Source organism: Vigna umbellata, chromosome 4 (genome assembly GCF_029865625.1).
Source record: "Vigna umbellata cultivar VRB3 chromosome 4, Vumbellata_1.0, whole genome shotgun sequence".
Classification (NCBI taxonomy): Eukaryota; Viridiplantae; Streptophyta; class Magnoliopsida; order Fabales; family Fabaceae; genus Vigna; species Vigna umbellata.
Window position 1 is genome coordinate 42917331 of NC_142168.1, and position 12937 is coordinate 42930267.

The 12937-nt window shown below is 38.7% G+C and overlaps 1 pseudogene; it reads left to right on the forward strand.

Annotated features, from left to right (window-relative positions):
• The first annotated feature begins 2188 nt into the window (after window positions 1-2188).
• LOC148200271 (pentatricopeptide repeat-containing protein At5g47360 pseudogene) lies at window positions 2189-3803 on the forward strand (annotated as a pseudogene).
• The last annotated feature ends 9134 nt before the right edge of the window (window positions 3804-12937 follow it).

The following is a 12937-nucleotide window of genomic DNA, read 5'->3' on the forward strand; positions in this document are numbered from 1 at the left end:
ACGAAACTGGCACCCTTCACTCCTTCTCATAAACCTAAATATCGACAACATCATAGAAAGAAGAAAGAAGAGCCAAGGAAAAATTGACAATTAATAACCTGCCCCAAAATCCAACACTTAACTAATATGGAGGCCCAAAGATAGTTTCTCCAAACACTAAGAATAAACAAACACCATGTATGATATTGATAATAAAACAATAAATTCTATCTTGCATCATGACCATAATAACAACATAAGTTGAACAGTATTATAATAGTAAAACCAAGTAGTTAAATCAAATAAATTATAAAATCAAACAGCATATTACATCATGTTGTTAACAATGTAAACATAATGAAACAACAAAACATAATATAAGTAGAATAAAGCATAGTGTATAACACTAACCCGCTTCACGATCAAAAACCTCTCGCTTTTCATGATAAACATATGCGAAAGAGGTCAAGGAGCCAAAGTTAAGCATAATGTAGGCATAGCAACTAAAGATACAGTGAATCAAAACAAGTCGCATGACATAGAGTCTCATCAGCCTATCTAAATGATTACATGTTTACACAATGCATAATATCTACAAAGCCCGGAGGGATTAACTCAACTGTATTCACCATTCTCCATCAGCTTCATAGCATCCTCAGTTAGCTGGTCAAATACAACCTTAGTCTCAGCAGACATTTTTGCCTTTCTGTCACTGTTACCTTTTAGCCTTCTCAAGGCTTGCAAAACCTATTGGAAGAATATCGATTAATACTGCCCAACTAATGAACCTCAAAAAACTCTTAACGAAGTAGATATATGATATATAATTCCAGCCTAGTCAAGTATAAAGATTTACAAGATATAAAGAGAACATGTAAATGAACATGATATAAAATTAATAATTGCAGTTAGATACAAGCCAAATATAACTTTAAATATTGTTTCTTATATTTTTATCTTTATGAACACCATTAATCCTTTATTTTGAAAAAATGGCAATTAACAGGCTTTCTCTGATAACGGTTTAGGGTTGCCATACTCAACTCAAGTTAAAAGTAAATTTGCATACGCAACTATGGAGTCAACAGCAAATTCGGGTTCTCTTATTTTCTGTATTTATTTGTTCCAACTTGAAAAGCACAATGTGAAAATTACACATTCCTTACACGTTCATATTTGAGAGTAAAATATTTTTAACTGGATAATATTTTTTAAGGATATGAACTACCCTAAGCAAGAAATTGCACAACTCCTTGGCCACATAAAAAACCAATGATTGCCTAAACAAATGGATGATCTACAACTACTCTGGAGTGAATTGCAAAATAAATATTGTATTTTACAATGATACTTCAGTAGAACAAAGAAAGAAAAAATCAGAAAATTAAGAATGATAAAATACATACATACCGTTTCCCCAGGTTCAAGAACATTTGATATCCGCCTCTTCATGACGGCAATATCTTTAGAAGAAAGGTCCGGCGGCACTCCGGCGACACTCCGGGACAAGGACGAAAGCAGCTGGGACGAAGCGACACCTTCAACGCCTCCCTAAGTCGCTGGGCCGGAACGGACGGAACACGATGTCGTGTTCGCTTCGACCGGTCGACGTCGGACCTGCGGCGCCCCTGAAACGGAACGGGCTGGAGGCGTTCGATCTCTCCGACACGACCTTCGACAGTGAACGGCGGCACTCCGGCAACCACTCCGTCTCTCTCTCTCGCTCGTGAACCCTTTCTCCAACTCTCTCGTCTCTCTGTTTAGGTCACGTTTGAGCGTCTCCAATGTTCGCACCGCTTCTCTCTCTACTCGAATATCATTTCAAATTTGGAACGCACACCCTAAGCTGCCCGTGCCCGTCCCTCGCCACGTCACACTTGCAGCAGGTTTTCTCAGAATGCAGCAGCTTTTCTCTTTAAAACGTGGACCGCTCGTACGCTGACACGTGTGCCGTGTTCAAATGTTGGCAAATTTGGTTGTTCGAGTATCATTTTCCAAATAATATATACTTTATCAAACTTTAAATTGTTTACATAAATAAAAAATTATAGATTTTTGTCAAACTAAACAATAAATATTTAGTATCTTTTGATCCAGAGGATGTTTGAAAAAACCATTGGATTTGGAAGCGGTGTGAGAAGGAGGAAGGAACCAACTCAACTCATTTCTTGGCTGATGGAGTCTCGTCCTCACATACACCACAGGCACTGGTAATCAAATCAATTAGACCCTTTTCTGTTTCACGCAACCTTCGTCGTTCTTCCTTTTTCTTTCTCGTCCACTAACCCTATGCCCCAATTTGTAAAGTTTCGGCTTTTCTCGCGTTGCGACGCACTCAAAACTCTTCCTTTCTCCACCCACCGAATGGGCATGGTCGATACCCTCTGTACCCATCTCCACCAAAACAATGGCAGTGTTGAGAACTCATTGTCCAATGTTAAGCCTAAACTCGATTCTCAATGTGTCATTGAAGTCCTCAATTCCTGTCATCCCAAGCAACCTCTATTGGGCGTCAGATTTTTCGTTTGGGCTGGATTTCAATCTGGCTACAGGCACAATGCTTACACGTACAGCAAAGCTTGCAAGTTGTTTGGGATTCAGCAAAATCCCCAAATTATTCGTGATCTCGTTCTGTCTTATGAGGCCGAAGGGTGTTTAGTCAATGTCAACATGTTCAAGGAGGTTCTGAAACTGTGCAAAGAAGCCCAACTAGCTGACGTGGCATTGTGGGTGTTGAGGAAGATGGAGCAGAGTTTCAACATCGGTGCTGACACTGTGATGTATAATGTGGTTATTAGGCTATGTTGCAAGAATGGCGACATTGAAACGGCTGAGAAGTTGATCGGGGAGATGAGTTTGAACGGTCTTTACCTGATCTTATTACGTACATGGCAATAGTGGAGGAATTATGTGATGTGGGTCGCCCAGAGCATGCTTATTCTTTGCTTAAGGTTATGAGAGTACATAGATGTTCAACCAATTTGGTCCTTTTATCAGCCATTTTAAATGGCTTGTGTAGGTCTGGATCTATGGAAATGGCATTGGAGTTGTTGGATGAAATGGAGAAAGGTGGGGATTGTCGTCCAAATGTTGTTAGTTATACATCTGTGATTCAAAGTTTCTGTAAGAGAGGTCAGTGGACGAAAGCATTGGATATTCTGGATAGAATGAAAGCTTCGGGGTGCCATGCAAATCATGTTACTGTTTTTACTTTGGTTGATAGCCTTTGTGTTGAGGGTCGTGTAGGAGAAGCTTACAAGTTGATTGATAAGTTTGTGGTGGAACATGGTATTTCTTATGGTGATTGTTGCAGTTCACTTGTGATTTCATTGATAAGGATTAAAAAGCTGGACGAAGCAATGAAGCTCTTCATGGAAATGCTTTCTGGTGATGCCAGACCTGATACTTTGGCATCTAGCCTTGTGCTAAAGGAGCTCTGTATGAAGGACCGGGTATTGGATGGATTCTACTTGCTTGAAGCAATTGAGAACAAGGGATGTTTGTCTGCCATTGACTCTGATATTTATTCTATTATTTTATTTGGCCTTTGTCAAAGAAGCCACCTGACCGAGGCCACAAAGCTGGCCAAGATAATGCTTAAAAAATCAGTTCCGCTGCAATCTCCATACAAAGAGGGTGCAATCGATGTCCTAATAGAATCTGGAGAAAAAGATCTTGTGAATCATTTGACTGGCATTCGTAAGGGACTTTGATGATAAAAGGTCGTATGAAGGAGGTCACGTCCATTGTTCTCTGCTGCCTCTGGTCATATCATAAGTTTGCATTGTATAACAGCAACAGTAAGAATTGGTTTCTGTGATGTAGTCTGCTGGTACTTTGTTCATTTCTTCCCCTTGTAGGAGACAGTGTATTCTTGAGAAATAATATGCTTGTCTTTATTTGTGAATGCTAAACCCATTCTCCTGTAGATTCCTTTTAATATCGATAAGTTGGCAAGCCCATTTTCCTCATACAAAATGCTTTTTTAATCCAATTCGCATCACACACCGCACCATAGTCACTGAATTCGTTCATCCATCCATCCTTATTTTCGTTGCATTCGTCACTCTGTTTGATCAGTCCAACACTTGTTCTCTACATGGAAGGCTTGGCCTCTCATCTTACACAAAGAGGGAGTCATCAGTAATTGAGTTTAAGGGGTTTTGTAAGCAAACTAAATGAACTTAATAATTGAATTGCAAATTTTAACTGGTGATCATAGATTTAACTGATTTAAAATAAAGTAATTACTAAGATTCGGTAACAATAAGATAGTGGGAAAAGTGAGAAGTGAACTATTGGAATAATAAAATTGAGATAAGCTGGCTAATTATACTAGAACCGCTGATCCCATTAGCGTTCTAAGTCAACACAAAGACAAGACAATTAACTTGTAATTCGAATTTAAAGATGATGAATATAGCCAGCGAAACATTTTGTTGAAGTGAAGGCCATCATAAAATTTCTGGTTTATATTTTGCAAACTCAGTTATGAATTCAAATTATTTATTGCACACCCTTTGCATTTTCAGTTAATCATAACATGGCTCGCCTGAACACCATTCGAATTTGATACTTGTTCTATATGGCTTATAATGCTGCTGCCTACTGATCACTATACAGCAAACTCATTAATATAGAGGAAGACATCGAGTGGATAAAGGAACAATGCTAGTAAAGTATCTAAAAAATGAATTAATTGCTTAGTAAATTAACCTGCTACTAAACGAATCAAATTTATTGGCAAGTGATTGTTGTAAGGACCGCACGTAGGAAAGTGGGGGGGCATCACTCATTATGTTTGGAGGCACCAGCCGCCCCAATATCAAAGGTGGGTTTATTTTTTTATTGCTAATGGGGAGCATCACTCAGAGGTCCCTTTCTTTCATTCTGCACCGTCCAAGAGCACAGCAAGGGAACAAGACCTGGCTTTAAAAATACTGAGAGGAGGAAATGGAGTTTTGCTGCAAAAATCTGAAAGGTGAGGTTGAGAGCTCTGGAACTGGCAAGGAGACCTTGGTACTGCAAGTCTTGGGAGAGATAGATTCAAGATTCAAGGAAGTCTTCAAGAGGTAAGGGGAGCTAGATCCTTTTCTCTGGATTGTATGAACCATGTATGTGTGTACTGAAATCTATAATATAGTGTCGTTGATAAACAAATTTCGTACTTAGAGTGACTTTGTTGTGTATGAATCGGTATGAGTGGTTGTAAAATTGTGTTGTTGAAGAAAATGTGGGAAGGAGGGGATGAAAATGGAGTTTCTGGGTTTTCTGGAAATCTGGTGCGTTTCTGCAGAATTCTGCAGAACGCACGTTCGTCGGCACAGTGCTCGATCAGTTAGTGGTCGGCCAAAATATCCTGAACGTTCGGTCTATCTCGAACGTTCGGTCCTAAGAATTGGTAGTTTCAATTGAACGTTCAGTTTTGTGTTCGGCGAGCGTTAGCGTTCGTCCTTCATTGTGAGTGTAGCGTTTGGTCGTTAGTCGTTACCGTTTGGTTAAGCCTTGTGATAACAGTTGAAAAACTGTTATTTTCATGCTTAAAATTGATACTAAAAGCAACCTTTAGACTTAGAAACTAGCTTGAAATCATGCCTTTTATCTTTATTTTCAGAAATAAGAGAGCTGGACAGGTTTATGCTTGATTTGAGTGTTTTTGTGCAGGTTTTGAGGTGAATTTAGTGAAAGAAGTGAAGAAGGAGAGAAGTGACATTAGAAAAGACAAGAAAGAGTGCAAAAAGAGAAGACAAAGGCACCGCTCAGCGGTAATTTACCGCTGAGCGGCACTCAGGAGGTTGCGGGAGTCACGCTGAGGGGCAAAATGGCCGCTGAGGGGAAGAAAAGGACGCGCAACCACCGCTGAGCGGTATTTACCGCTGAGCGGCACTTTTTGGGCTTGGGCTTTTGTAATCTTTTGTAACTCTAGATTAGTATATAAGGGCTTGCACGTCCTATAGTTAAACATCTTTGGCAGAAACGAGGAAAACACTCTCTCTCTCACCCCTTTGAAGGAGGATCTTGGATGCTCAGGCTACCTCTTCCACTTTATTGGGTTTATTCTTTCATTCTTTCATTGTTATTCATCTAGGTTCACCATGAATATGGTGAACTAAACCTTGTATGTTTGTTGGGGAATCAATGTAATCTCTTGAAGCTCTCATATATGGAATCTGTTGTTTACATCTTTGAATTAAGACATATGCTTTCTTTCATCATTAGTTAGGGTTTTTCCTCTTTGCTCAATGCTTGCATTGTTTAACTCATTCTAATGCATGATTATTGGTTTTGTCGATACGGGCACGTACGGGGAAGTCTAGATCCGGGGAATTTCTCCCAATATTATACTGACAATATTCTATTGGTTGCCTTTAAGCTCCTGCACTCATGAACTAATCATTAGGAATGCTAGGAATTGTATGAACTATTTGATTAGGGAGAAGCCATCTAGAATGGTACATTAGAGAGTGGCATTAACAATGATGATTTGAATGTTGAATTCCTAAAATGTATGAGAGTGGATGAGATGAACTTGACCCCCAACAACATATTCATTCATATATTCCCTTGAGAGTGTTTATCTTTTGTCTTTGTCATTGATCAATTCATGCATACATGTTTACTTTTCGTCTTGCATAATTAAATCCAAATATTTCGTTTGTAAGTCCTAGCTAATCAACAAATCACATAACTAAACTAGGCCGAGAGTCCTTTGGGAAGAACGATACTTGGTCTTACCAAGTTTATTACTTGAACGATTCGGTCATACTTGCCGATTGTGAAACAAGTTTGTGACATCATATTTTGGTGCTTACAAATTTGTCCATCAAGTTTTTGGCGCCGTTGCCGGGGATTCTTGGTTTAACTGGTTAATTTGTGTGATTATTGATTATCTTTGACTTTACTGTTGAATTTCTGTTTTTATTTTCTGTTTTTATTTTTCAGTTTTTATTTGATTTGTTTTTATTTTATTTTATTTTATTTTATTTTTTTATTTTATTTTATTTGATTAGGTTAGATTAGATTTTATTTTATTTTATTTTATCTTTAGATTAGGTTAGATTTTATTTTATCTTTTAGATTAGGTTAGATTTTATATTTTTTAGATTAGGTTTTATTTTATTCTATCTTATTTGATTCTATCTTCTAAATCTTTTTATCTTCTGAATATTTATCTATCTTCTCTATCTTTATGTGCTAACAATTGTTTTTAGGGTTTTGTGCCTAATGTCTGCAGAATGCAATTTGGTCAAGAATTTAACTATATGGGCACTCAATTCTACCAAAGTAATCTCAACCACTGGTGGGAACCTCACTCAAGCATGGATCAAAGCCAATTTTGGCAAGCTGCTGGACAATTTGAGAACCAACCACAACAACAATGGCAGCAACAACCCTCTCTATCAGAAAGTTTGGAGGACACCCTTCAACGATTTTTGAAAAAATCCGACTCTACTCAGAAAAGCATTGAAGAATCATTTAAAAGAATGGAGATGCAACTTCATTACATCAGTCAGAGATTGAATGATGAGGTTAATACTGAAGTTAACCTTAAGGAGGAAGGGCAAATCATTATCACCGAAAGTGACAAGATTCTTGATGAGGAAAAATTAGAGAGAGAGGAGGAAAAGGTAGAGAGAAAAGAGAAAGAAGAGTTGAGTGAGAAAAATAAAGATGAAGAGAAAGAGAAAGAAGTGGTTGAGAGAGAAGAGAGAAAGAAGATTTGTGTGAAAAGAAAGAAGTTGAAAAGAAAAAGAAAGGGGAAGAAAAAAATAGAAGAAAAGAAAAAGAGAAAATTGAGGGAGAGAAAAATGAAGAAAAAGAAGATGAGAGGAAAGAATAAGAAATCATATGAAAAATCCCATCCTCATCTAAAGAAGAATCATAGGAAGGAAAGAAAATTTAAGTGCTTTATGGAAATCTTCAAGAAATTGGAGATTAAAGTTCCTATGATTGAGACACTGCAACAGGTTCCTGGTTTGATCAAATTTCTGAAGAAGTTCAGTAGAAAGAAGAAAAAGAAGAAGGAACTCGAGCTTGGGTCAAGCTAATGACGTTAAAGGAGCGCTTGCTGGGAGGCAACCCAGTAGAGTTACAAACTTTTGATTTGTTTTGGTTGTGTAACTTTTAATTTATGAACATTATTGTGGACATTATTGTATTGAATATAGCATCTACTGAAGGATGCTAGGTGGTTAAGTATCTACTGAAGGATACTAGGTTGGTAACACCTGTTGATGGGTGTTGGTGAGATTATTTTGCACCTACTGATGGGTGCTGGTAAGTTGAAACACCTACTGATGGGTGTTGGTGGAATTTGGGTCAGGCTCGTGACGTTAAACAAGCGCTACCTGGGAGGCAACCCAGTTGATTGATTGTTTTCTGGTTGTTTATTTTAGTTAGGGTTTGCATAAGCATTTTTAACATTGAATTGCAGGGAACCTATGAGGGGTATGCTAGGAAGGCACGTAGGTCAAGAAAAGAAGGAGAAGGGCACATCACGAAAGTGCCGCTGAGCGGCAATTACCGCTGAGCGGTACTATCGCAGATGGGCTTAAGTTCCCCTTAGCGGAACTCGAGCCCATTGGGGTATTTTTAAACCCTAAGCTGCGCGTTTTTACATTCTTTCAAGCCCTTCTCTGCACAAACACTTCCACATATCTTCTCTTAGGTTTCCCACATCTTTTTACTCTTCCCTCTTAGAAAAATTTCTCTTCCACTCACTTTTACACTAGTGTGCCATCAAAGTTTGGGGTTGGAAGAGAGCATTCTAGTTTGGAAGCATTCTCATATCATCTAGCATCTCCACCCAAGTAAGTAAAATGCATTTTGTTCAAAGCATGAATATTTAGGGATTTTGATTTCTATGCATGATTTGATGATATACTTGATGTTTGAACCGATTAAACTGCTTGATTATGAACTGGAAAACTGGAAATTGCATTTGGGTGGAGTTAGGACAGTTTTAAAACGAGATTTGCAAAAATCTGCAGGTCACCGCTGAGCGGCATTTACCGCTGAGCGGCACTCTGCCAGATTTGGTTTTTTCTGGTTTTGCGTGTGGTACTGGTGGCGCTGAGGGGAAATTCTGGCCCTCAACGGTGGTTTAGCTTCGAAAGGAGTTGTGTTCTGTGTTTTACTAATGATTAATGTCATGTTCCGTGGTTTTGGTTTGTGTTTTGAATGCAGGAATGGCATCCTCTTCAGGAAAGAGATTGAAAACCGTGGCAACCAAGAGGAAGGAAAAGGAACCAGAGCAGCCCCATAATGGCAGGTTCCTCTCTAGGAAACATGAGAAGCACTTTAGGGTGGTTCAGGACAGGAGACTTCTGATGGAAAGAAAAGTTGGAATGATACCTAACTTTGCTCCTCAATTTGGAGAGCAAGTGTTAGGGAATGATTGGGGGAAGCTAGCCACTTATCCAGCGCCTGCCAACATAGCTGTGGTGAAGGAATTCTACACCAATGCAAAGAAGATTGGTGATTATCCAGCTGAGAATTATTTGGGCTATGTCAGAGGTCATGCTATCAGGTATGATCCTGATTCTATTAACAACTTCCTGGATACTGTGTGGGCTGGTGAGCAATGTCAGTTTGCTCTTAGCATGGAGGAAGGTGCTGACTTTGAAGATGTTGAGAGAGTGTTATGCATACCTGGAGGACACTTTCAAAGGAATAGATCTGGAGCAGTGGTGAACATTAGGAGGACAGATTTGACTCCTCTTGCAAAGTACTGGATGGCATTTTCTCATGCCAACATTCAGCCATGCTCACATGTGTCAGATATCACTCTCAGCAGGGCACTATTCATCTACTGTGCTATCAGAAACTTGAATGTTAATATTGGGCAGGTGATAGCTGATGAGATTAGTGTGTGTGCTAACACCTCAAACAACAAAGCACCACTGGGACATCCTTCTTTGATCACTCACCTTTGCAAGCAAGCTGGGGTGGATACTTCTGTTCCACCATTTGAGAGGCCAAGAAAAGCTATAGATGAAGCCTATTACAGACAGTACTGTGGAGGTGAGGAGGCAGCTCAGACAGTTCCACCACGCCAAGCTCGTAGAGGGCCAGCACAGAGCCGGACGTCTGCGGATACACATGAAGCAGAACCATTCCAAATGAGGGACATGTATATGTCTCTTATAGGTGCTCAGTTGCAGTCCATCCACAGAGGGCAGGTGGCCACGGCCGAGATGATAGTAGGGATGTATGATACCCCTCCAGCACACAGGTGGACTATGGATGAATTCCATAATGTGGTAGCTTGGCCAGAAGAACCATTGCATGGAGGAGCTGAAGCAGCTGAAGCTTCAGCTAGAGATATGGAAGAAGATGAAGATGAGGAGGAGGATGCATTTGATGATGATGATGATGAAGAGGAGGAGGAAGATACAGAGGACAGCTCAGACTGATGAGGAGCTGAGATAGCATTTACTGATGAATGCTATCATATGATTATGCTTTTGTGGTTTAAGTTTTCTAAACTTATTTGTTTTTGTTTTTAGATTAGGGTTTGATGTACTCTATTGAACACCTGGTTTGTTATGATGGTTTGCTATTAACTGTTATGGTTTGATAAGTAATGCTTGATGATGCTTATTGATTGATTGATGTTGAGATGATGTGCACATAAAATGCTTATACAGGTGATTCACAAGCTTTGTGAACAAATGCATGATATCATGATTGTGATTGTGAGATTAAGCAGGATGTGTATGTCAAATGTGAATGAGCTTATATGTGAGGTTTTGAGCTCCAGAGTTGTTATTGTTGAATGTTGTTACGTTGAAAGCATGAATGATTTTGCCCAGGTTTTCTATGATTGAATCAATTGCTTGTTTTGCATCATATGATCAAGGCCGTGTTGTTGAAACCCTTTTTATTGGCCAAATACATAAAATTAGCCTACTAAAAGAGAACACTTTGTGTTCTATCCTTTGAACCCTTAGCCTTAAACATACACTGAACACCCTTGATTGAAAATCTCTACCTTGAGTTAAGTAGAAGATCTTGTGTGGTATTGTTAAATGTTCAAGTTTGGGGTTATTGGGGAAACATGAAAAATGAAAAGCATTGAGCTAAGAGCTAAAAAGTAAGAATGTGCAAAGAAAAAGAAAAAGAAAAGAAAAGAAAAAGAAGTGAAGCTCAATGCAATTGCAAATGCAAAGGCAAAAGAAAGTTGGGAATGAATAAGAAAAATTGTGTTGTTATGATTCTCTTAACTCAAGGATTTTGTGATCCAGAAAAACCAATTTTCTTGTTAGCCCAGCCACATGATAAGCCAGTGAAAAGTCCTTTTGATGATGCATGCTTGTGATTGTTTTTGATTGTGGTAAAATGAAAGGCAAAGTTAATTCATGTGACATTGTGATAGTGGAGTGAATGAGTGAAACACTTTACCTCTTATACACTTGTGTGTTGAGTGAAACACTTTACCTAGTGAGGAAAGATTCCATAAGCACATGAACATCCATGCTTAATTGATTGATCATTCATAAGAATAGCATTTGTTGGAATTTAAATGACTTTGTGATCACTGAAAGCATGTGCACATCTTGATTTAACTCTTGGTCTTAAGTTTGAGTGAAGTTGTTACTTATCTTAAAGAAGAGGATTTTTGAATGAGTGAACCACCATATGAATTGGTTGAAGATAGAGTTACATTGTGTTTGCTTGAGGACAAGCAAAGTTCTAAGTTTGGGGTTGTGATAACAGTTGAAAAACTGTTATTTTCATGCTTAAAATTGATACTAAAAGCAACCTTTAGACTTAGAAACTAGCTTGAAATCATGCCTTTTATCTTTATTTTCAGAAATAAGAGAGCTGGACAGGTTTATGCTTGATTTGAGTGTTTTTGTGCAGGTTTTGAGGTGAATTTAGTGAAAGAAGTGAAGAAGGAGAGAAGTGACATTAGAAAAGACAAGAAAGAGTGCAAAAAGAGAAGACAAAGGCACCGCTCAGCGGTAATTTACCGCTGAGCGGCACTCAGGAGGTTGCGGGAGTCACGCTGAGGGGCAAAATGGCCGCTGAGGGGAAGAAAAGGACGCGCAACCACCGCTGAGCGGTATTTACCGCTGAGCGGCACTTTTTGGGCTTGGGCTTTTGTAATCTTTTGTAACTCTAGATTAGTATATAAGGGCTTGCACGTCCTATAGTTAAACATCTTTGGCAGAAACGAGGAAAACACTCTCTCTCTCACCCCTTTGAAGGAGGATCTTGGATGCTCAGGCTACCTCTTCCACTTTATTGGGTTTATTCTTTCATTCTTTCATTGTTATTCATCTAGGTTCACCATGAATATGGTGAACTAAACCTTGTATGTTTGTTGGGGAATCAATGTAATCTCTTGAAGCTCTCATATATGGAATTTGTTGTTTACATCTTTGAATTAAGACATATGCTTTCTTTCATCATTAGTTAGGGTTTTTCCTCTTTGCTCAATGCTTGCATTGTTTAACTCATTCTAATGCATGATTATTGGTTTTGTCGATACGGGCACGTACGGGGAAGTCTAGATCCGGGGAATTTCTCCCAATATTATACTGACAATATTCTATTGGTTGCCTTTAAGCTCCTGCACTCATGAACTAATCATTAGGAATGCTAGGAATTGTATGAACTATTTGATTAGGGAGAAGCCATCTAGAATGGTACATTAGAGAGTGGCATTAACAATGATGATTTGAATGTTGAATTCCTAAAATGTATGAGAGTGGATGAGATGAACTTGACCCCCAACAACATATTCATTCATATATTCCCTTGAGAGTGTTTATCTTTTGTCTTTGTCATTGATCAATTCATGCATACATGTTTACTTTTCGTCTTGCATAATTAAATCCAAATATTTCGTTTGTAAGTCCTAGCTAATCAACAAATCACATAACTAAACTAGGCCGAGAGTCCTTTGGGAAGAACGATACTTGGTCTTACCAAGTTTATTACTTGAACGATT